Source organism: Sinohyriopsis cumingii, chromosome 1, assembly GCF_028554795.1.
Source record: "Sinohyriopsis cumingii isolate HCF-2022 chromosome 1, ASM2855479v2, whole genome shotgun sequence".
NCBI classification, from domain to species: Eukaryota; Metazoa; Mollusca; class Bivalvia; order Unionida; family Unionidae; genus Sinohyriopsis; species Sinohyriopsis cumingii.
Window position 1 is genome coordinate 140,518,554 of NC_142961.1, and position 26,473 is coordinate 140,545,026.

The following is a 26,473-nucleotide window of genomic DNA, read 5'->3' on the forward strand; positions in this document are numbered from 1 at the left end:
GCTCAAACCCACAAAACCTCACCCACCCCATCCAATGTGGATACTTACTTTAAGCACTCAGGCCACTGGAGCAATGTCCCAAAGCTGCTAAAGGAGATAAAAACTATGACCGCAATGAGTATTCATTTTAAAACATTGTATCTTGCAAAGAAAACACTTGCTGTTTATGCTAGTTGGCTGACTTGTAATGTAAAGTCTATTTTCAAGGTTTAAATGACACCTGTGAGAAGGAAGATTTAATTTATTTTAAGGCTCAGTTAATGACACAAGAAACTATATACATGTAAATACGCAGTTTATCCTCTAATTAATAATTTATTTTTTGGAAAGAAAAGTGGTATTTTCTAATATTAAATGATGATAGATCATAATTAAACACTAAAGTCAAATGAGAGCAAGATCTGGAACAGAAAAACCATGGTGCAGCCCATTTCCGGATAACCATATATTCAAACTTGTTAATGTTTTCATGAGTTACTTGAGCACATAATAAAACTTGTATTGCAATAATTATAAGTGTTAATGGAAGATATGATAGTATAGTCCAGATAGCAAAATTAAGTTGGCAAAACTGTTGAAGCAAACAAGTGCTGTAAAGAAATTGTAGAAAGTTTGCAGACTTATCCAACATCCATTCATGGATGCACAACTATCTTGCCAGAATAGAACAATCAGCCAACTGTGCTCAAATTTAGCATCATTTTTCACAGTCCAAAAATTTAGCGTTGCTGTAAGAGAAGTAAATCGATGGGAAAACTTCCATAATGTTCAGTTCTAGAATAAACCCTGCCTTTCAGACAAAATTGATGCTTAGATCAGGGCACTTTTGACTTTAAAAATGACCTAGTTACCGTATACTGCAGTGTAGTCCAGGTTTCCTCAAACCTATCCATCCAGATATTAGATATTTGGACAGTTTGGCAGGAAATGTCAGAAGAAATTCTAACTACATCAAAGCCAGCCAAAGTATGCTGCTGCCTACATCCTTCAAAACAAAAAGCATTTGAAGGGACTTTAACTCTCTAGTCCTTGAACAATTTAATTTTTTCATGCAAATAAAGTGCAGTTGTGACTGAATGTCTGATTCCAACTGAAATGATGCTTGTCATAATGTTTAGTTTGTTTGATGGAATGATGTTGCTTTCTTAAATTTAACATTTAAATGAAACTGCAAGGATTAAATTGGGACTGGATTGGTTATGGGTGCTTTATGGCACAGCAAAACAAGTAGGTTATTTCGTGTTGAGGCAATCATCAGTGTTTCCCTTTACCCTCATTTGTGCTTCAGAGACCCCCAAATTTTTAATTTGACCCCCAGTTTTGATACCAAAGTATGTTTTTTACTCAGTCCGACCCCCAGTTTTGACACCAAGGAGATTTTTGACTCTCAGTCTTGCACCCTTAGGGGATACACTGAATCATAGTCAAGTGCCTTGCCCAAGAGCACACCAAGATAGCTGATCCAGTGCAAGAATTAAAAGGTGTCTGTACTTGAATGGAGCAAAGAATAAAAATTTAAAAAAAGAATCTTTGTGATCTTATTTAATCAAGTTTATGGAAATTTCTTAGAAATTGTCAAAGAATGGCTCTTTTTGTAACTTATGTGCAATACTGATTCACAAATGATGAAATAAATAAGTAATATTCCGATTTAGTGATGTCACGAAAATTCACCCATTAACTCATTCGGCCCCAGAGCCTACAGACGGGATCGGGGCCAAATCGGTTAAGTACACAGTTTTTGTTTACACACCAAAAATACACAAATTTTAAGAACTTGAATAAATAAGAACGTTGACATTTTATTGTCAGTCACAAATTGGTGCACACCAACCCACTTTGAGGACAGACCCAACCAAAATAAAATGTCACCAAAAGTTTCATGGGTTTATCACTATGTCAGCAGAATATATATTAAACAAAGTGTATGCATATTAGGGTTTATTAGCATGTCATCACAATACTGGCTATGCTATGTGATGCCAATTAAAAGTCAAGTTCAAAAAATGTAAATATAAAGAACTACGCAATGCTTAGGAAGATGAACCATTCCACATAAACTTAAGGATAAAGAGGTTATATCTCTGTTTAAATGGAGGAAGAAAAAAAAGATAGCCCAAAACTTTTCTGGCAGGAATGGGCAATTCAGTTTGGTTATGTCTTGCAATGCAAGGTCACAGAGTAAATGTAACTAAAGTACAATAAAATTCACCCTTATAATCCAAGGTGTTACAAGATACAGTTTCTGACTCATGCTGTATACATGCACTCAAGGTGTCAACCTGACACAAATCAAGCTGAACACTTCAATTTGTAACAGATGATGAAAGAACTTTTTTTTTTGAAAGCATGCTTGGTTGCTATGGAAATATTCAGCTTTATTACATGATCTTTAGTTTTATTGGCATGCAGCACACAAGAAAAGAACATGAAAAGATCAGTGTTTTTCATTCTACTCTTCTGTTTTGAGCCATTACAAAATTAAGTGTAACAAAGAGGTAATTTGGTCCCAGTCTATTAATTGCTGTATATACCATTAAGAGCATTTTGATTAAAAAACTTAAGTTGGTTTGGGGATCAGTTAGAACAAAAAGTGACACACATTTGTACAAGTTTCTGATTAGAAATCTAGCTGAAGTAAAAAATAAATAAAAGAATGTTCTGATTGCTTATTGAATATTATAATGAAAAGAGTAAAAGGTTTACACTAAATGTAAGAACGTTTTATATCTGCTGCTCACACAATTAATGTTCTAAACAAAGAATAAGTAATGATCATGAGTTAACTATTTTTGTGTTGACGACCCTTTAAAGGAAATGTACATGTATACACTCATATAATTTCCAAATTCCTCCATAAATTCTTTATGACTACATCATTTGAAATATGTAGTTGGGAAAAAATATTGGCTGTGATTTTTCAGCATTCATATCATAAATGTATTTCACATTTTGTAAAAGATAATAAAATTTAAATTTTACTTGCTTAAGTGGGAAAGGATGCTGCCAATATTTCGGATTTTTTGTTCCCAATAACATAAGAAAAATAAACAGAAATGAGAACAGATTTTGTTGATGGTTAGACAGAAAACTGCACATGATCCCTGCAGCAAGGATAAAAAATAGATAATGGCTCTCACGAGACACCTTGGATGTAAAATACTCAAAAATATTATGATTTGAATATACCTGTAAGAGAAAAGGGAGATTCATGTTGCATATTTGTTCACTGAGCAAACATATGAGTTTTAGTAAAGATGTAACTTTGGATAAAGCTTCCTTTACTAAAAGTAATCCTTTTTCTTTCTGGCTAACATTTGTGACTTGTACAGAAAAGTAAACCAGAACAGTTGTCCACTTGGCATGTGTGAAATACAATGTTTCCAGATGTACTGACTGACTGGCCACCCCATAGCTAAACAGGTGTGCCGCTTATAATTCCAGTATGTGTTCAGTGTGCCATTGAAAACCACCCAACCAACACATTTACTTCAATATTCAAGTAGTACATCATGAGTAATGAATGACTGAAGAGGTATGCTCCATACATGTATTTACTATTTGACATTAATTAAATTATGGAAAATATTGTGACTTGTCATTTAGTCTGGGTTTTCTCGACCATTCCCACCCTGTGTTAGATATTTGGGGACTGATTTTTGAGAGTGGCAATATTTATCAAAATGTAGAAAATGGGTCATGAGGCTCAGAATAACTTTTTTTAGGGTTCCAGCCAAAAGAAGTTTGGTAAGAAAGAAGCTTGTCAGTATTGGGGTCAAATAGAGGAATAATAATAATAAAGGTAATAATAAAGTCTTCATTTTATAAGGGTGACATGGTTAGTACAAAAACTAATCTTCCTTGTTGTCCTATGCATATGTACAGGCAAAAATGTAAAATACATCTGGGAAACAAACATGATACAAAAAAGTTATTGATGGATTGGTATACACAAGAAAAGCTAAGTATGGATTCAGCACACAGAGGATTTGTGTACACCAACATACATGATTGAAAACATTTACACACAGACACACACACACACGTGTGAACATCCAGAGACATTTTATATAATTTATTCATGTACAAATATACAACGAAGTTGGCCTTAACTGGTGAAAGACATTATCTGGATTACATCCATTTCAAACACATGATGAAAGGAAGACACTGATGATGTTTCATTAACATCTTTAGGTAGACAGTTCCAAACGATTGGACCCAAGAGAGCCAGACTTTTTATACAATTCCATCTTGGGCGTAGGAAGAAAAAAAGTTATTAGATGACATAAAGCATAGCATTGATAGACTAGAAACTGTATTGTTATTATTTGTCCTATCACTGAAATATCATTTATATAGTTGGGCATAGAACCGTTAGAAACTTTACACTTAAATTTATATACAGGTCATTGTCACTCAGATGGAATATTTACAGCACAAAAATGTTAGTTCTTGACCATATTGGTTGAGAAAGAAGCCTCGAGGATCTTTTTACGTTTTCAAAATGAATTGGGAACTCTTATGCATGAAAAATGTCAGATTAAGAAAATATTCTGTACACATTGTTAGTTTACATAAATTTACGAAGAAAAGATTCTTGAACATCAAAATAATTCAGTAAAACTTTTGTACGAGGTCATTTTTGACTCTGATAACTTGCTATACAGTATAGCAGAATCTGTCCCACTTTGTCAGTCTAGTGAAGGACAGATTTTTAAAAGTTCCAACTGGGAATTTTTACACTAAATTCGGGGTGGGGTCCCAAAACAGTCAACAAAAATCCTCTGGAGATTATTGATTTTGTGACTGAAAGAAGGAAATTAGTTTTTGCATAATAACATTCATTTGTAACCACATATAGTACCTTGACCAAAGGAAACTAGTTTTTGCATAATAACATTCATTTGTAACCACATATAGTACCTTGACCAAAGGAAACTAGTTTTTGCATAATAACATTCATTTGTAACCACATATAGTACCTTGACCAAAGGAAACTAGTTTTTGCATAATAACATTCATTTGTAACCACATATAGTACCTTGACCAAAGACTGTGGATGGCTACAGTAAGGTATGAGAGTGGCCTGCTCATGTTAGGGTCAAAGATTAGACTGCAACTGAAAGAAAATTGGTTTTCAGATACCAGGAAATGAAGATTATGGTGTCTGAGGTACAGTAGGAGGTCATGGTCATGGTACATGCAAGTCTAATTAGAAACTAATGGCTTCTGCACATTTAGGTTAGATGAGGATAGTATACCTTGACAACAAGATTCAGGCAGTTGAAAACTGTAAATCAGCAATCTCATAGTCCACCCTACTTGACCAGTAGTTACTAGAGGACTATGAAATGTGTGTGGGTATATAATAATGTATTAGTCCTCGTATCTTCATTGGAAATTGGTGTAAACATATCAGAAATGATGATTTTGTTAGAACCTACAATATGGCACAAGCTGTGCAGACCATGTATCAAATAACAACAAAATATTAGGCAGGGATAGAGGTGTCACAACATGTTGCAGATATTTTGATACATTGTAACTGATTGTCGAGTGTCTTTTATATAACATGCTTGTCCATTAACGGCAGAATTATTTTCCGTTGTAGGGTAGCTTAGCACATGCATTGTGCAGTTTTTGCTATTTTCCAGCTGTTTCTTAAGATAATAAGAATAATAATATTAATAATATTAATAATGATAATAGTCTTTATTTTATGAGGGTGACACAGTTAATACAGAAACTAATCTCACTTGTGGCCCTCAATTATCAACATATGTACAAGTAAATATATAAAATACAGTTGGAAAAAACATACAAAAAGATCAGGTATGGCTACAGCTCACACAGGATTGTGTACAAAACATGCATGATTGAAAACAAACACACGCATGTGAACACCCAGAGACGTTTTATATAATATATTATACATATAAAAATATAATACAAAGTTGTCCATAAATGGTTATAGGCATTATCTGGATTGCATCCATTTCAAATGCCTGTGATGCAAGGAAGGCAAATACAGCTCATTTATAAACGTAATTAGTAGTTGCCCTAAATTAGATCCTCGAGGTACTCTTCGTGTATGACATGACACTGTTTATCAACCTTTTGTTTTTATTAAGTTCTAAGAATTTCATAGGTCAGAACAGAATTTCTGTTTGGAACAACAGACACTATTCAGAGAAAAGCCTCACTCATAGACCATGTTAGTGTCTAGATAGAGTGTACAAAATTTATATTAACCCACTGGACTCATTTCACACAGTACAGTAATCAAAACTGCTTTACAGCTGTAATTAATGGAAATTTCAACAGCCACTCAGGTAAAGGACATTTGTGCTCAGTTTGAACTTGTTTCATGCAGGTATGATTTGATGACATGGAAGTAGGAAACACATTTGGTGGTTACTGTTGAATACATCGAAATATGTCTGCTTCCAAAAGATTTTTCTTTAGTCGGATGCATAGTTGTGTGAAAAATATAATTTTTCATTGGGTATTTTCTTTGAGCATGTGCAGAAGGGTAAAAGTTGGAACTCTTGCCTTGTCCTTTCTTTTTTTTTTTTTTTTTTTTTTTTTTGCTTATAGGACATGTCATTTTCATGTCCTGGCCACTTTTTGCTCCAAATCTCTTATCTTAGGTCTCACTGGATAGTTTTTGGGGCATATTTTCATCTGATGATGACCTGTTGCAGAAAAATTATAATAATATTACATTAAAGATACAAATAAAAACTAACAACTTTTTTTAAAAAGGATGCTTGTAAGATTCTGACTGAGGTATTAAGGTTAATTCCTTATGCAACTGGTGGCTTTTATACTGAACCAACACTACCACCAACCCCTCTTTTTTACATTCATTTTTGACAGGAAAGAGCTATTCTGAATATTTTCCTGTGACAAGGCAACTAAAAGAACCAGTATCTGCCTTATGCATGAATAAAGTTCACTAGTACTATAACAAATTAGCATACTTTTCATCACCCTTCAACCATCTAGATTTTTAGATATTTACCTCTGTAGCAGACACCCGTAAATACGTAAGCCAAGTCAGCTGCTCATTTGCAGTCCAAGTTACGCATTCGATCTCCAATGCTCGTCTAACTGTGACAGGTAGTCACCAACAAGCCAAGCCATTTCCAAGCCTAACTCAAAGTAAATGTAGACCATATTACAGATTTAGCTTATGTGTGAATTTATAAATTGTGATAATTGGGGTGGGTGGGTCAAAACATGAAACTATCCAGTGAGACCTTAGTTTTTGCAAAGGATCACCAGTCCATGTGCAGTTTGGACTGATCTCAGGCCAAGAAGTCTAAAATCCTGGCACAGGTCTGGTTCTGACAACCAGCAAATATTTGGAAAACAAAATTGATGTCTCAAATATTATGATTTTCTCTCTGTAATCTGTAATGCGAGTAGAAAATCTAGATTATTTGGTATCATTGTAGAACTGCATCCATCTACTTTTCTTTAAAGCCACCCTCTTTGGTACATCTTAAATGACCTTGATACTACAGAGCTTGAAAGTAGGTTACAACCTCATGATGCATAAATGCTGGGGGTTAATTAGTTCAGATCTTCATTTTTATTTTGCTTATTTCTAATATCACTTTATAGTAATTAAATGACAGGGGATTTTGGTAATAAATGGAAGGATTGGTAGAGGGGGATGGGGAAATTTTGTCTGTATATATGAGGTTCTCCCTTACCCTCAAACCACACCTTCAGTCCTTCCTGCAGTGACCCAGATCATAGTGATTCCATACATGTAGTAAGTATTACATGCAGGTTTGATTGCTTTGGAGAGTATTGCCAATCTTTTGAATGGGGCTTAGAAGCAGGTCAGTATGGTAGGTACTAACATACATGTAGTATAGTCCTAGATCAGTCAACCCAAGGACTACAAAAGTTTGCATGTCAGTGTATTGTGTAATACTTATAGCTCTTGCACAGCTGTTGTGAAATTTCCTTGGCCTTCACATTGCTTATTGACCATGAAATGTTGAAGTTGACTGAGTATTGGGCAAATTATAAAAATCCATGTGTAGAAAGAACATCATTTCATTGCTTACTATAAATATTGTGGTATTTTTTGCCAGGGATAAAACTTCCTCAACAGTAAAGCAATACAGTAAATCTATCTACCCTATTCCCCTGCCATGCTAAAAATAGTGAAATTTGTAGGTACAATTCTTTCAACTTTCATGTGTCTAACTTTAGTAATGTATGAAATTGTGCTGTAATATTTTTTCTTAAAAGATCTTGGAAACAATAAAAGCAGTTATGCAAATTATCCAGACTCACAGTAGCATTGAAATTGTCAAGATAGATGCAGTTTTTTAGACTGCGTAATTTAGTAGTACAAAAAGGAAAAATCATAATATGTGGAATTGTTCAGATAGATTTTATGAATGGTAAAAGTGGGTGATTGCTGTTTTATTTTACATTATTATTTTGTTACATTAATTATGTTTTGAAAAAACCAAGCACTTTAAACAAGTCACAGAATCATGATTACCGGTAGATTTTTAGATTTAAAGATATTTGTCCCATGAACATTCAGCTTTTGAAAGTACATGGTGCATTCCAAAATCTTTATTATCATGGTTCAAAAAGGTCCATTTAATAATGCAAATTTTGTTAGCTTGTTTTGATTTGTTGTTCACTATTTAGTCTGGAAGCATAAAAGGTTTTCTAGTTGATTACCATATTTATGCTCTTAAAACTTACAACATATTGCAAACAACAAAGATCCTGATCTGCCATATTGTAATGCACCAGCAGAGTAGGGTCTGCTTTATTTGTTCTACTGATTACTCCTTACAAACTGCACAAAACCAGATCTACTGGCGTATTATTTGACGACAGATCTGGGTCTATCCAGTTTGCATTTGGACTTGTCTAAGTGAGTATATACTGTAATCTAAGTGCGTATATATATATATGGTAGTTGGTACATGTATGTCAGTGCTAAAGCCATTTAAGGGATAAAAGTCAGGACTACTTGTCCCAGGACATGTCACCTTAAAATAATCAAGTAAACAATCAAACCCTGCAATGTGGAAATTATGCTTCCTCAAATCATCACAATTTGATTCAAATGAGATCTCCACTGTCATACATGAAGATCTGACATTGACTGCTCTGATGACATATATTATTACTGTAATTTCAAATTTTTGCAGCCAGTCAGATGAAGTCTTTTATCTTGATGTTTGGGAGACTGAGCAGTGTGCACTTCTGTTGGGTAATTCAGTAGTCACCAAAACATCGTGACCACAAAGCTGGTAGCTGTAAGGTCTTCATGTAGGATAGTGGAGATCTGTATGCTCAGATAGGATGGGTTTAACCCTCAGATACTATAATCAGTACCCTATAATAACCCTTGACCTTCTTGCTGTTTGAACAACCAAGCCTAGGCAGGTGCCTGTACCCTTATCAATTACCCCCAGGTAGCCTTGTTATGAGAAGCTTTAATGGTTACTTGGGATTGTCAGATAATTGACCTACCTGTAGATGTCAACTTTGATCTTTTGTTTCAAGAAGTTGAACAGATATTTCAAGTGTCTCTAACATAAGACAGTGAATAGGCTGTAAAGACTAGAAATTTATATGGTAGACAAAAAATAGATTGGGGTAAGTCCAGATGTCACTGAGTTCATTTTGAAGCAAAACAATTTGAATTTTAAAAAAACAGCGAAGGAGGTAATTTATTCTTTGAAGTAACTAATATTTTTATGTTTGGGGTTTATAAATACTACATTTCTGTGTAAGTTGTGATGTTTAAATTTCCTTGTTTTGATATTGTTATAATTTTGTTATGCTAACAGGATTCTTTAATGCTATCCATGTTCAACAATAAATGTAACAAGTTTTAAAAGCATGTTTAGTGTTTGTATATTGAATTGGGTTCTTTGGTCCTTCCATTGTTTGACAACAAATGTACCTATATACATTCTATTTGGTGAGGGGATGCACTTGATAAGTATTACACCCTTATTGGAATTGGCAGTGACCAATCTGATTAAAATCAGATCTCTGCTGTCCTATGTGAAGATTTGATGACCACCACTTAAGGGTCATGTTTTGGTGACCTTTGTGTTAGCCAATGGAAAAACAGCTTACAAAATCTGAAAGTGAATCAAATCAATTTTTTGTACACATTCCCGCTCGTCATACACACTGCCAAGTCTCCAAATGCATAGATATAAGACGTCATCTGATTGGTTGATAAAATTAGTGATTATGGTAATAACATAGCTTACCTTCTAGAACGTGACCCCTAAGCATTTGCTGTCAGATCTTCATGTATAACAGTGTAGTCAAATTGTCCCTGTGACCTATATTTCATGCTTCCTTGACTTTGTTGAAATTTTGGGCTTGAAGTTTTCACATTGGGTTGTGGTGTGATGGCTTGTCATGCGGTCACTGTTGTAGGTGTGGGCTGGGTACTTTCAATATTTTATTTAAATAATTATAGCAGTCACACCCAGGCTCAGTTTTGGTTGGAAGTTAAATTAGTGAAAGATAGATGTAAAGCTCTGAGCCCCCAGTCAGCAATGCCGACGGTTAAAAGACTGAATATACAAAAAAGTGAAATTCAGCTAATAACAATGACAATTCAATAATCAAATAATTAAAATTTCCCAAGTACTCTCCTTCCACTTGACCCAGGTACAGCCAATTGCATCATTTGATTTGTAGTGAGATAGTTTCCACCTGTCCTTGTATTCTACTCATCTGTGTATTCTTCTCTCCTATTGCTCAAATTCCTTCTCCTCTTCGTATGAACTTTCTCCAAATTCCTTCTCCTCCTCGACTCCTTTTCCTCCTCCTTCTCGACTCTATAGCTCTGCTAGTAGCACTTCTGTCACCCGTCTTAGATACTCAGGACTCACAAAACTGGAAGGTCCATCTCCCAAAAAGATTCCTGTGCAAACACAAGGATGGTACAATATTTTCCTTAGCCCTCTCATCTCACACTACACCCAGCCTATCATCAGATAACAGCTATTAAATTTCTTTGGTCACGCATTCATTCACATCGAAATACTTGTACATTCTTATATGGTAAAACAACGTTGTAATAAAAGCACTGTATCAATTACTTCTCATATATACATCAATAAATTGCATCACATCAGTACATATTCCTAATCCCATTGTGCTAAACAATATCACAACAGACACATTTCTTTACATTACAACTCGTACAAAGTACACAAATATTCAAATATCCATACTAACTAATCTTACACTCTTCAACCATTTCCCAAATTCACAATTCAGGCATGTGTAAATTCTAACATATCACATAAATAAGTGCACTAGTTTACTATGAAGTAACCTATTAGCGAATGAAAAATTAATTCTGACCACAAGCTAACAATCTACATAATTCTCTGTATAATACTCAAACTCATTTCTCAAATACGCATGTAAATTAAACACTACAAAGGTAATTCTATGTACTAAACGGTCCTAGTAATTAAGTATACACACTACAGATAATTACAATTACAATGCTGTAAGATTCTGCAAAAATCAAGCAAATAACTTACTGACCTTTACTAAGCTTTGTCTTTCCTTAGAACCTCCTCTAAGTTTTACCACCAAATTATGAGTGGCTTTCTTGGAGTAACCCTATATTGCTCATCAGTCTTCCTAGGCAAGACTAAATATTCATTTGCTAGTTAGAAGTAATAATTTGGATCAAAATTATTATCACACCCCCATCTCAATTCCAATTAGATGTCGCTTTGATTCAATCCAATCAAACTTAGTGGACAATGTCCTTCCTGCTGTCTGTCCATGTGAGCATGGATTTAGAACACGCCCCGTTCTCTCTCGGTTCCTCTGATCTAGGACAAAGCTGTAACACTTAGGTGGGAAGTTACGCTATCTAAAGTCTGTGCCAATCCAAGTGTCAGTTCTTCTCTCTGGTCATGGTAACCTTGCGTAAGAGATTAACTCTAGCTGCGGTATGTTTATACACGACGTACGAACTGGGATTAAGCAAACTTGACATGGGTATTGTTTATGTTCAGATCATAAAACTTCTTAATTTGTTGCATCTATTTGTACAATACCCTTACAATCAAATACGGTCACTGTGATATGCATTGTATCATTTTCTAGCTTAAAGACCCCTCCAAATCACACACACACACACACACACTAGTTTAAATACATGTGTTGAGTTCATGACTACATGGATTCTTTTGAGCCATATGAATCCTAGCCAACTCAGACAAGTGCCCTTTCTGACAAGTGACAAGTGACAAAAATGAATCTCACATTGTTGTTACCTAATTATAGTACCTCTACTTGATGCCAGGGCATTGTATGTATGTATGTATGTATGTGTCTGTGTGTATGTATGTATGTAGTATGTATGTCATTTAACAACATATCAACATAGTGATATATATTACCAATTAAAGTTAAGGTTTAAAAAGAAAATAAGCCAAAAAGGACTTTAGTTTAAAAAGAGGCCAAGATTCAGTTGTCAGACTCACTTCAGTCTACACATATTTTATACAAACTAATAAATGTTTACAGTGGCTACTGGCAACTCAAAATAAAGTGAGCTGTGTAATCAACGACTGCACTCTCTGATTAAATAATGAAGTGAATGAGCTTTAAAATAGAGTGTGTATGATGGAAAATTGTAATGTTTTTATTTTATTCATCTCAGTATATACATGAAATGTACTTTAGCTTTGATCAGTTTTGAGCATTTGTGTTAAGTAATCGTTGAGCAGCATGAACTGTAAAAACTATAAGTAGTTTAATATGTACTGTACTGCTCTAATAGTTGAGCAGTATGCACTTTATTACTGTAATATTTGAGCAGTATTTACTGAGTGCTATAACAGTATAACAGTATGCGCTTTACTATGATAGTTGAGCAATATGTATTATACTACTCTAACAGTTGACCAGTACTGAGCAGTATTCACTGTGTTACTGTTGAGTGGTATGTAATGTAACTACTCTAACAGTTAAGCAGTATGCATTGTAGCTACTATAATAGTTGAGCAACATGTACTGTAATATGGTAAAATTATTGCAGTATTGAGCAATGTTCACCGCTAGTGTTGAGCAGTATATACTCTAACTTCTATAATATTTGAGTAGTATGTACAGTACTACTTTGACAGTAGAGCAGTATGTTGTTGTTGTTATAGGGTTTAACACCATTTTACAGTACAAGATAGGCTGTTCATGGTGGCCAGTATTAATGGTGGAGGAATAACCCTGGAAAACCCCGGAAAGAACCACTGACCCATGAGAAGCTAGTGGCAAGCTTTCTCACATACCCACATTGGCCGAGTCTGAGGCTCAGACACATGATGACAGGTGAGATGGCAGTGATATGTAACAGTGACCGCTTTAGACCACTCAGCCACACAGGTTCCCTGAGCAGTATGTACTGTACTACTTGGACAGTTGAGCAGTATGTACTGTACTACTTGGACAATTGAGCAGTATGTACTGTACTACATGGACAATTGAGCAGTATGTACTGTACTACATGGACAATTGAGCAGTATGTACTGTACTACTTGGACAATTCAGCAGTCTGTACTGTACTACTTGGACAATTGAGCAGCATGTACTGTACTACATGGACAATTGAGTAGTATGTACTGTACTACTTGAACAGTTGGGCAGTATGTACTGAACAGTTGAGCAGTTTGTACTGTACTACTTGGACAATTGAGCAGTATGTACTGTACTACATGGATAATTGAGCAGTATGTACTGTACTACATGGACAATTGAGCAGTATGTACTGTACTACTTGGACAATTCAGCAGTCTGTACTGTACTACTTGGACAGTTGAGCAGTATGTACTGTACTACATGGACAATTGAGCAGTATGTACTGTACTATACGGACAATTGAGTAGTATGTACTGTACTATACGGACAATTGAGTAGTATGTACTGTACTACTTGAACAGTTGGGCAGTATGTACTGAACAGTTGAGCAGTTTGTGCTGTACTACATGTACAATTGAGCAGTATGTACTGTACTACTTGGACAGTTGAGCAGTATGTACTGGACTACTTGGATAGTTGAGCAGTATGTACTGGACTACTGGGACAGTTGAACAGTATGTACTTGAGCAGTATGTACTGCAATTCTCTCTTAGTCACAACATATCTGTAATTATCATTGCAAATTAATCATATGTTTACTATGAATTTGCTCCATGCATTTTCAAAAGTAAAAATTTAGAATTATTATTTTGTATCAAATACTCAGGTTGTAGATAAATGAGAATGATGATTTTTCTTTGAAAATATATCCTAGGTTTAAATATTAAAATGAAAAAATTATCTTGTGTAACATATTATTCTGAATATTTATTGACAGAAATTAGTATAATTCATATTTTAAAAAATGACATGGTTACATAATGTCTTTGTGTGCACATGTGTGATTTGAATTTTTAACATAGCTTTAACAATTTTACTGTCATATCAGTATGATGTCTCCAGTGTTGCAGTTTATGGTGATGTCTGTCAATGCAGCATCATGCTGCAGACATGTAGCATCATGTCCCACCCAGTCACATTATCCTGACACCAGGCTGACCAGTCCTAACACTAACCTCTTAATGCTTAGCACCAAGTAAGGCAGCTATTTGTAACATTTTTATTAAGTCTTTGATATGACTTGGCCGGGGTTCAAACCTATGACCTGCATCCAAGGCAGACACTATCCACTTAGGCCACCGAAGTGGTCTACATAATATGTACAAAAAGAGGAATTACTCATTATTTAGAATAGAAAACTGTTAACCAATCATGGAAAATACTTTCTGATCTTTCTTTATTCTGTACATAGCCAATGAATACTGATTCAGTTTTATATGTTGAGTTTTGCACCTGGGATTCCATTGGTACACAACACTGTGTCCCACATCCTCCAAATCTTGGGGACATGCAACATTTAAAGAGACAAAGGAAAATAATAGATTGTACGTAATGCCGTAATACAGTAGAACCTGACTGGAAAGATTGCCACTTCTGCCAAAATATAATGGTCTCTCATAGCAGTGGTTTCTCAAGAGATGTTTTACTGGAGTGCTTAAATATAAATAATCCTATTTGCTTTTACAGTTTTGCCCCCTTAACTTTATCATCTACGCTGTACTATCATCTTTTCCTTGACTACTTATCATTTTATCAGGTGCATAAGTGACTCGAGAAAACAGGGGCATTTAAGTATATTTTTCTTGAAAGGAGCTGTACTTGGAAATTTTCCATTCAGGATCATTAATATTCACTCATTATTCAACAGCATTTATTGTAATAGTTTCCACTATTTTCTGAATTACTTTTCATTTCATATTAATATTCATTAATTAAATGATAAATTACCCAGTGTAAGTTCCTTCCATCATTAGTTCAGCCATCAGATAATTAATGAGGCCAAGTGGACTAAACTGTTTGCCTTTAATGATCACTGCCATCTCATCTCTGTCCTTGTGGGTTTGAGTCTTGGCCTTTGCCAATGTAGGCAAGTAAGAAAGCTTGCAAGTAGCTTACAGTGGGTTTGTGGTGCTTACCGAGTTTTCCCCCATTTCTTCCTTCACCAGCTATACTGGCTGCCATGTACATGTGCTGAAAAATTGCATTAAACCCACAACAACAAAAATAAATTAGATCATTGCCACAGACATGCCTTTAACCTCAAAATATGTCACACGGTCACTAGTGACCATCAAAGACTTCACATTACTTCTCAGCAGACCACCACAAATCTTGAATGTTTTGATTGCTAAATATGTTGTTTTAAAATAGATATTAATTGCTATATTACAGTTTTTGTCGCTATTAGAGACTTTTGCTTTCGTAGCATTAACACAGACATGGATGAACGTACACTTAAAAATGCAGGTATATTTATTTTTTTTCATGCCAAAACAAGCACACCCAAGAGGCAAACATGGGTCAAAATTTGGGGGACATTAATACACACACGCATATAGTAACATACATGTTGACTTGTGTAAGTGTTAATTAGATCAGTAGCTGTGGTGGCTGAGTGATTAGTGTGCCAGAGCCACAGTGGAAAGGGTAAGAGTTTGAATCCAACCATCACACCAGTCTGGGTTGCTACAAATGTGTGTCCTTGTGGAAGGCATTTACTCCAATTGCCTCAGCAATAAATGACCTTCTTGTGTTGCTGTGCCATAAAACACCAAAATTATTTGATAACTACACAATTTATAATTTTGCTTATTTATTGCTGCCATCCACAATGTCTGTATTTAGTCATTTTGTATGCATTGTCTGTGTATGCATGTTTGGTTTTGTACTTTTGAAAATTTGCCCATTAGCTGTAAATCTTTTGACAAATGAAGATTATTATATTACTTTGTCGCTTTATGTGTCACTGAGGCAGTTAAGGGGATGTAATTTAAGAGGGTAATATTATCTCATAGGCATAGTCAGATATAGCAGACACTACCCTGCCAGTAACTGCAATGACGGTAGCGTTGTCAACAGTGTTGAAATATTTAGTACAAGTTTTTGAAAGTCCCAGCTCATCTGCATCAGTGTGTGCATTCAGCTAAAATGGACATTATTGTGGATTGGAAATTTATACGCATATAGGCTAGGAGGTCCAGGCTTGATTGTCTCACATGCTCAAGCAGAAAGTTTGCAGCTCAATAAGGCAAAGAACATTGAAGTATTGTATTACGTTTCTGAAAGTTACAGACAGTATCATCACATCAGTGGATGCATTCAGCAGAAAATTTAAGATAATATTACTATGAATGTAAAGTTTATATGCTGATCATGTGGTACAAGTTCCAGTCTGCATGTCTGGATTTCTTTCTTGCCTGTCTCACCTGCTGATGTGGAAAGTTTGCTCCTTGTAACTGAACAAGGTTAAGTTTTGTATTACAGTTTTTGAAAGTTACAGACAGTATCATCCCTATCTGTGGCTGTATTCAGTTTGAACTTTAGGGTAACATTACTATGGGTCTAAAGTCCATACATTGATTGGGTTGAAGTTAATGTCGGCATGTCTGACCCGTTGGTGCAGAAAGCGTGTTTTGTCATTTAATTTTTTTTAAAGTTTCATTATGGTGTCTAAAAGTCATGTATTTTTCAACATCTGTTGTACCATCCAAGTGAAACTTTTTGTATGATATTACCATAAGTTTCAGTTTTGTACTATGATCTCCTAGGAGCTCGTGTCTTGCCTGTTTAAGCAGAAAACATGTTTCATAGCTGTATACAATGTTAAAAATTCACAAACTGTTCAACATTACAGTAGTTCAGGGGATGGTAAGTGCCTTGCCCTACCAGCTCAGGCAACAGAAAATCACTGTTGTGGAAGTGAAATTTCATTTAAGCAGACCATTTTCCATGTACCCTCCTTCATAGACTAATAGTCAAAATTGGAATTGCCCCACCCCCACCATTGCTGTATTCAAATGAAACTGTGAGTTAATGCATGTATTACTCAAGATCCAAAGCTTATACACTGATATGCAAAGATTTTATATATATATATATATATATATATATATATATATATATATATATATATATATATATATATATGGGGGGTATTATTATTACATGTATAGGGCAGAATTTAGGATTTGGGGTGAATACAATGTTAGCAGCTACTCAAATGCAATGGTGTCCAGTTACAGTGCTGAGAAATTGGATTATTTGTTCATAAAGCTAATTAAATTCAATTATAGCAAGTGGACCTTAATACTTGAACATTAAAATTAGTGACCAGTTGAAGGGAAATTTGAATCTCTTTTAGTAGGTATAAAGTGCTTAAAATAGAGTTGGGTAGTTAGAGCTTAATTTTGAATAATTTGCTCATAAAAAATTTACAAGTAATTTCCTACTCAATATAATATTTTTGGAAATTCTAACATACAGTATCAGTTGGAAAAGAGTGTGTATGGAGAGTAGATATATGGCTATATTTTTGGATTACATAATTAGATTTTGTGCATTTTGATATGTAGATCAGAGTTAGATAAAAGGTCTGCACCAAACACAATCAGACCAGAAGTTTAGTGCTAGAAAAGGTCTTCAGGGAATGCTCTCTCTGAATCAGTGGGTTCAAGAGAAATATTTCGAACTTATAACTAAAAATGGACCATTACCAGAATCGGAAGATAGAAAGAATTAGAAAAGGAAACTACTCAGGGCATAAAAATTAGAGCAGGGAAATATGGACATTTATATAAATAAAAGGTAGGGGAATCTATAGGCAAATGGAAATTAAAAGGGGGGTGACATAAAAAGATAGTATATTCAGTCAAATGATATGACCTATAAAGATAAAAAGGATATACTAGAATGTATAAAAAAAATATTATGACAATATATATAAAACCCAAAACATTGATGATGATACAATAAACAACTATTTACCAGAGACTGATTATAAACAAATGCCATCAGATGCTAGAGAAAATTGTGACAAATTTATTACAGCTGGGGAAATTCTAAAAGCAATAAACAGTCTAGAAAAAGGGAAATACCCAGGATCTGAAAATATAATATCAGATTTCTGTATTAAGTTTCAAATTGAATTAGTTGTTGTAGGGTTTAACTCCCATTTTTCAGCACACGATAGGCTATACATGGCGGCCAGTTTTAATGGTGGAGGAAGAATCCGGGAAAACCCTGGAAAGAACCACCGACCCACGAGAAGCTACTGGCAAGCTTTCTCACATACCCACATTGGCTGAATCTGAGACTCAAACCCATGCAGATAGAGGTGAGATGGCAGTGATCCGTAACAGAGAGTGATTTAGACCACTCGGCCACTCAGGGCCCCGACGTGAATTAGTAAACACATTAGAACTGTTTTACAATAATATACTTTAAACAGGGAGATGCCAAAAAGCTTAAGGGAAGGGATTATTACTCTAATATATAAAGGGAAAGGAGATAAGAAAGAATTAAAAAAACTGGAGACCTGTAATATTTGTAAATAATGACTATAAAATTTTAAGTAAAATAATAACTAACAGAATAAGAAATTGTTTAGACACAATAATTGATATAAATCAAAGCTGAGGGGGAATAGGGAGAAACATTATAAATAATACTATATCTGCCACAATCAATTTTTTAAATATTAAAGGAGAGAGTCATGTTTCTATTCGATCAAGAAAAAACGTTTGATCGGATAGAACATGACTTCATTTTTAAAACACTTGAAAATATGGCTTTGGCTTAAACATTATTAACTGGGTTAAGGCTTTGTATAATAATATTACTTCTATAGTAATTGTTAATGTTGCCCTTACAGGAGAAATAAATCTAAAATGCTTGGTAAGACAAGGCTGCCCCCTGTATATGCTGCTATATGTGATAGCTATAGAATCCCTGAATATGAATATTAATAAGAACACTTAACATTCAGGGAATAAAAAGACCAAATTTGAAACAAGATTTCAAAACTATATTACATGCAGACTAACCGCTTTGGTGGCCTAGTGGTTAGAGCGTCCACCTCGGATGCGGGAGGTCGTGGGTTTGATCCCTGGCCAAGTCATACCAAAGACTTACATAAATGGTACTAACAGCTTGGCGCTCAGCATTAAAAGGTTAGTGTTAGGACTGGTCGGCCTGGTGTCAGGATAATGTGACTGGGTGGAACATCATGCTGCATGTGTGTGGCATGATCCCCCCGTGCTAGACATCACTATAAACTGTCACACTGCAGACATCGTAGCGATATGACTGAAAAATTGTTAAAGCTACATTAAAAATCCAAACCACACACACACACTTTGCCAGAGACAATCATCTTTTAAACATTTACAACATGAATTCACTCAATTTGGAAAGACCCCTTGTTCAGCAATCAACCATGTCAAGACAGAAATCTTACTAATAGGCAACTGACAGGGGTAACCATCCTGGTTTATCCCCATATCTAATTAAGGAACAAGTAAAAGTATTAGGAATAATTTTTGGGAAGAACTCTACTGACAAGGACTATCATGAACTACTAATTAAATGTAAATAGAAACTTGGTCACACATGAAGATTAACTTAATGGAGGCATACAGGTAGTTAAAACCTACATGTACGGCCAATTGAATGATAGAGCAACTTACACAAGCCATGATTAGTATCATACAAAGGAAAATACTGAGCTTTATTAGGAACAACAAAATTTGCTATTTGAAGAATAAACATATGCAGACCGAAAGAGAAAAGAGGGCTCGCCCTACCTAAATTATGTATAGAACAAAAATCCAATATTTTAAATAGATTTAAACAGCTGAATAACTCTCCCAAATTACCGTGGGAAGCATGTCGTTTTAACATTGCAGTCTACAAGAATAATAAATTAACTAAACTAAACTATTAGAATCTCCTGGATATTGTAGGAGAATCAGTGAACTAATATATAAGTACAGGGATAATTTAGGACTATGGGATAGAGGGAAGAACACTTGTGCTATATTAAATTATATGACCTCCCAGGAGAAACAAGAGATAGGATTTCGCTATCCAAATCTACACTGGTCATCAATATGGAAAAATTTGGCAGGTATAGGCTCTGCCTCCATACAATGCAGGCTCTTCCTATACCTGTACGATAAGTGGCTGACAGGTGAGGCTGCCTTCAAGAGGCATGTTTTAAGTGTAATACCGCATTGTAGATTATGTGGCACTAATTTGGATTCATAAGATCACTTAATACTCAGATGTCCTAAAATAAATATAGAAAGACGGGAATTATAGAATAAACTTTTAAATAAATATGGTATACTAAAATATAAGCAATTTCTGTTTACAAATAATATTAGTGACAGAAAGATTTATAATGAATTAATAAATTATTTAACTCCATAATGAAGATAGTAAGGGAAGACTTTAAAATCAAATAATATCCACCTTCAGAGCAATTGAAATAATAGCATACCTGAAAGAGGTCCTTTATTTAACTAACAAAATATCTATAAAAATGATTAATACATCATTTATAACAACAATTACTCATGCCGGGGATGGTGATATGACCTTGCTGACTATGGAACATACGACGGTACACCACCTAAGCTACTCGACTCATACTGGTTGTACCAATCTCCCTAAAAGGAAAGTCAGCAACAAGAACATTATGAAAACAGAAACACAGGGAACAAACTAGTAAACAATATGAGGTATAAATACACACAACTTGTACACACTTAACTTGCAAATACCTGTTTCAGTCCTTTTCTATCTTTCCTCCTACACAAGCGCATACACTAAAATTATAGGTTCCAAAAGACCGGGAAGCACGATACCAACACAAAGAGCTCACTAGTGTCACCGCCAAACTACCCGAGCCATAACTAAACCATTAATTAAGTAACAACTTAAAGAATTTGATCTCAATTAGCCAGTCCATGCAAAAAAAAGGATAATTTACAAAACAAATAGCACGCACATATAGCAAACACCGGACAACACTGATCCTTGGCAAGGATCACTCTTTGTAATAAAACTCCAAGACCAGCCAGAGTCAGGGAGATTCTAAACACTAGAGTAGGACAGTGTATTAACCCTAGATCAAAATTAATTAAATCGAAATTCTAATAAACATAATACAAAAAATACTTACACGATGGGGGAAGCCAAAAACATAAAATCCTTTAACTTTCAGCACTAGGGGGTCCCTTCTATGAAGTCTGAGAGGGACCACACCAGTATACATTAAATGTAGAAAAGAAAAACCCCTCTTGCCTGTGACTAATTCCCCGTAGCACAGTTACATCTTTTAGGTACCACTGCATTATACTACTTGCAAGCAATGTGAACATGAAGGATAATTACATATGTGGGTTCTACTAAACAAACATACAGATGCAGACACAAGACTAAGTTCCATGGAACAGTTGTTTAGAATTTGGACCAATCATTGGTGTCAGACTGTCAGGGAAGGTAATTTAATCTAGCTTTCCAAGTTTTCATATCACTTACAATCAGAGCAGTAATGAGCTTTTACATGTACCTTGTATTTTGGAAACAGATTTCAAAATTTTCAGATGTAGAGTTATTGAAATCCCTAAGGATGATTGGGGCACTTCTCTATGATATTAAGTGGCCGATGGATTTTATGCAGTGTGATTCTTTACATAGTAAAATTACAGAATTTAATTATGTACATATTGAGATCTTACTGGTAATTATAAATACATTGAGACCTAAGCTGCCAATCCATTATAATTTATCAGTGCATGTTTGATATTTCCGATTAACCTTAATTTTACATGCCAGGCCAGAGTCTAGCTGTCATTTTAGGCATATAAAAATGATATGTGCATAGGCAACTGGTAAGTTCCACATATTTTGGACATTATCTGTCATTATCATTGTTGTTTGAAACTTTGATTACTGAGATATTGGTGACAAACATGTTTTTCATTCCAACAAACAATATGTTGATGTTTCTTCTCTGGAAATTAATTTATTCACTTTTATGTACTAAAATAGTGTCACATAAATATTATATCCATGTGAATTTAGTCCCCTCATTGAAAATGTTATATAATGACAGAACAAATGGTGTGTATGTCAGTCATGTCGCTATGATGTCTGCAGTGTAGCAGTTTATAGTGATGTCTAGCACTGGGGCATCATACCGCAGACATGTAGGATCATGTCCCACCCATTTACATTATCCTGACACCAGGCCGACCAGTTCTAACATTAACCTCTTAATGTTGAGTACCAGGCAAGGCAGCTGTTGGTTGTTGTTGTTGCTGTTGTAGGGTTTAACGCCCAGCCCTCAATAAGCTATTAGCAAGCTTTCTCACATACCCACATTAGCCGAATCCGAGACTCGAACCCACGCAGACGGAAGTGAGATGGCAGCGATCCGTAACAAAGAGCGCTTTAGACTACGATGCCAATGAGGGCCCCGCAGCTGTTAGTACCATTTTTATAAGTTTTTGGTATGATTCATCCAGGGTTCAAACCTGCGATCTCCCACATCTGAGGTGGACGCTGTTACTGCTAGGCTGGCCACCGGAGTGGTCACAGAACAAATGATAATTCTTCTTAGCCATAAGTATCCTTAAAAATTGCAAACATCCACAAACTTCCTATGGCACAATTTTTAAAAAAGGCTGAAATATAGTTTGCATTTTTTATATAAAAAAATTATTGTAGGGCAGTGAGTACTTCTATGTCAGAGATACAAGGCTGGATTAAGGACTTATTCTGAGAATAGTATGGTGTCCCCCACCCCATAACACAAACACAGACACACACACAAAATGTGAAACTAAAAAAAAAACAATATTAAAAGATAAAGGGGTGGGAAAATTCCATTGTCACCATTCCTCATACATGCAGATTAAAATGGTTATGCAGTAATTAATTCATTAAATGTTATCAACAATTATTTTGAAATTTTTTTCTGGTGCCCCAGTTGGGCTGGTGCCCTAAGCAGGTGCTTAGTGTGCTTAATGAGTAATCTGGCACTGCCCATATGTCTGCTGACAAATGTGACTTAAATTATTTATTTTTTCTTTACCAATTAAAACAAAGCTTTAACATGATTTGCAGCACAGTAGTTTCAGACAAATGGTACTCAGTTTTATGAAATTAGATCGGATCATATTTTTCAATTTTTTTTAGATGATTCAATTTTTATATATACCCTCGTCAAACACCCCATTTCAGTTGGAGAAATCATGTCAAGTAGCATTTAATAGTTCAGACTTGATTTCAATGCAAATGCTGTTAAATTAGCTACTTCTATCCTACTATGGTTTCTCTGGTTGTCAACAATATCGTTATTAATTTAGTGACATTTATTAATTATGCATAATACATAAGCCTATTCTTTTTTTCATTTGATAAATAAGCATAACAGATCTTGAGTTTGCTGGTTGTTTAACTTGAGCAAGTGCAGTTAAAAAATATATAATGCACTGAGCACACATAGGGTTTGTCACACGATCAATGAATGAATGCCTGATGGAAAACAAGTGACACCATTTTGCAGTAGTGATCACCTCTAATTATTAAATGCAGTTGATGTTGAATTGAATTGAATGAGGATTAAATTAATTTCTCCTGAATTGCAAAATGTTGATTGACAGGCTGGCCTGTATGTATGTATGTATGTATGTATATGTCTCTATGTATGTTAACAGGTAAATTCCATTCATCCATCTGCCATCAATCCATATATAATCATATTTCAGCCAGAGTTAAATAATGTGTAAATACAGTATGTACATTCCGTAATCAGAATAGTTTCATTCGAAAATAATACTTTTGTTGTTTGGAAATAACATTTTGCTATCCATTGTATAAACTCATGGTGTGCTCTTTTTGTTTAAACTATATTGTAATATCCCTTGAATTCTGCCTACCGAATTTTGCCCGTTATATCATTATGCGCTGAACAAGTCATGACTATTTTTAGCCTCTTGTGAAATAGCCGCCGAACTACTTTTTGTGGGTGGAGCCCTACAGGTTTTTGGCCTTGGTATTTATCATAATTGATTGACTGGCTGTCTGCTTGCTGTCTGACCTGGTTTCATTGTTCAGAATGTGGAACACGGAGCAGTGGGCTAGTGTGTATAGGCCAGCAGCGGGGATTATTGTGACTGCTTGCAGAATCTTTGCCACTAGTGTTGGATTATAACATTTTTGCCTTAATTTGGGAGGATTATTTTTTTAAAAAAACACATTTTAGGCAGGTAATTATTTGACAAATCCAAATGGGAATGAAACATGTAATAAGCTGTATGTCATTATTCAGAACTATCTGCTTAATTACCAGACAACTTCACATCAATTGCTTGTACTCTCATTTCAGAATACATGTACTTTCAGTGATGCCTAATGAAGAAAACTAAAGCTGTTACAATAGGACAGGCTGCTGGGTGATTAAATTAGTCAATTACAATATGTGACACCTTTGATACATCAATACATTTAATAGTAATAATGAAAGACTTGCAGTGAAGAGAGGGGCTTGAATTAACTTTGTTATGCTTATTTTTGTTACAGTCCTTTTGTGCCCAAACTCAGGGCATGAAATCACACAGTTGTTTTAACAGCCAAGATGAATACTATACTTGTGTAAACATTTGTGAGCAGTTTTAATCACCATATAATAGCATCCTCAGGTGTTGTTTGGAGCAATGATATGTTATCATATACTGTGATGTTTGGAACACATATATATTATCATGTACTGTATTTCTAAAAATAGTTCCAAGATTTTTATACTTTTTTGTCAGAGCAAAATGAACTCTCATGTAAATTGTAATAAAATCAGCTGTTTGGGGATGTCATATACATATACATTCTTTATCAAGTGTTTATCATATGTGCACTTTTCCAATGGTAACTTTCCTTCATTTCTTTGTTGCCAGGCGCAATTCTGCAGATGAGCAAGACTGGCCAACAGAAATTGGTAAATGCTTCTAGTTTTGATAAAGAAAACATAATCCCAAAGAAACAGATTTGCAAAATGAGTCATTGATAAGGAGATTCCCCTGGGCCCAATTGATCGTTATTAGCTTTTTGCATATGGTTTTGCAGCTGTTTGAAGATAAAGGCAACAACAACCCAAGGCACACTACGTCAGGAACTTAAGGATTTGTCCCCTAAATATGCTGTGGAGAATTTTAAGAAAAAAAATGAATTTAGTATGTGTTACAGAAAGATGAAATGAACAAAAGACTTAAGTGAATGGAATATGGTCCTTTGTTTCTTGTTCCATTATCCTGGTAGATGTATTGATTTGAATAAAGGTAATAAAATAATATAGAAAAGAAAGTTCAATCTCTGCCTTCATTGCTTCTTGCTGCACACACAATTAAGGAATGGCATGGCGAAGGCATTAAGAATTGTTACATCATTTTTACAATTATCATGGTATCAGCTGCCTTCATTTTGTATTAGTTTATCACAGTACTACTAAATATTTCACAATGAATGAGCGTTAGCAACCTGGTGACCTATATTTTGGTGATGCAACACTGTGCACTTAATATTCTGAATTTTTGCATGGAAAAAAAGGGAGCATTATTGGTTTTCCCAAATTTATAGCTGTGACTGCAACTTGTTCCAAGGAAGGATTCCAGGACTGCAACTTTAAAAATCCTATGGAGAACCTGATTCATCCCTTGATCCTAAATGAAAATGATGCCACTAGGACATCCAAGGTGACTGTCAGAAGGCCATCTTGAAAGTCTTATTGTTAGATTTGATTAATATGACACCTCCTCAAGCTGCAGGGCCTATTGCAAAGGAACTGTTCAATAGTCTCAGCTATCCACTGCCGCAATACTCTGGAAATCTTCAACAACAGCCCTGCATGCCAGACTGTGTCATATGCCACTGTTAGATCCAGAAAAACAACTCCAGTTTTAAGGTTCCTCTGAAACCCATTTTCAACAAATGTAGTCAGGGCAAGGACTTG

The 26,473-nt window shown here is 35.0% G+C and overlaps 2 long non-coding RNA genes across 7 annotated transcripts in view; both read left to right on the forward strand.

The window, feature by feature from the left end:
- LOC149808019 (uncharacterized) overlaps positions 1-26,473 on the forward strand; it is a 222,550-nt gene that overhangs the window by 9,138 nt on the left and 186,939 nt on the right. The window contains exon 1 of one of the 6 annotated variants that reach the window (XR_016423870.1): positions 2,880-6,335. The exons of the other annotated variants lie outside the window; for them this stretch is intronic. This is a non-coding gene — a long non-coding RNA (uncharacterized LOC149808019). Of the gene's footprint in view, positions 1-2,879; positions 6,336-26,473 lie in introns of those variants that run through there. 6 annotated transcript variants of the gene reach the window in all.
- On the forward strand, positions 24,151-25,827 carry LOC149808020 (uncharacterized). The gene is made up of 2 exons (XR_016423880.1): positions 24,151-24,740; positions 25,422-25,827. It is a non-coding gene; the product is annotated as an uncharacterized LOC149808020 (long non-coding RNA).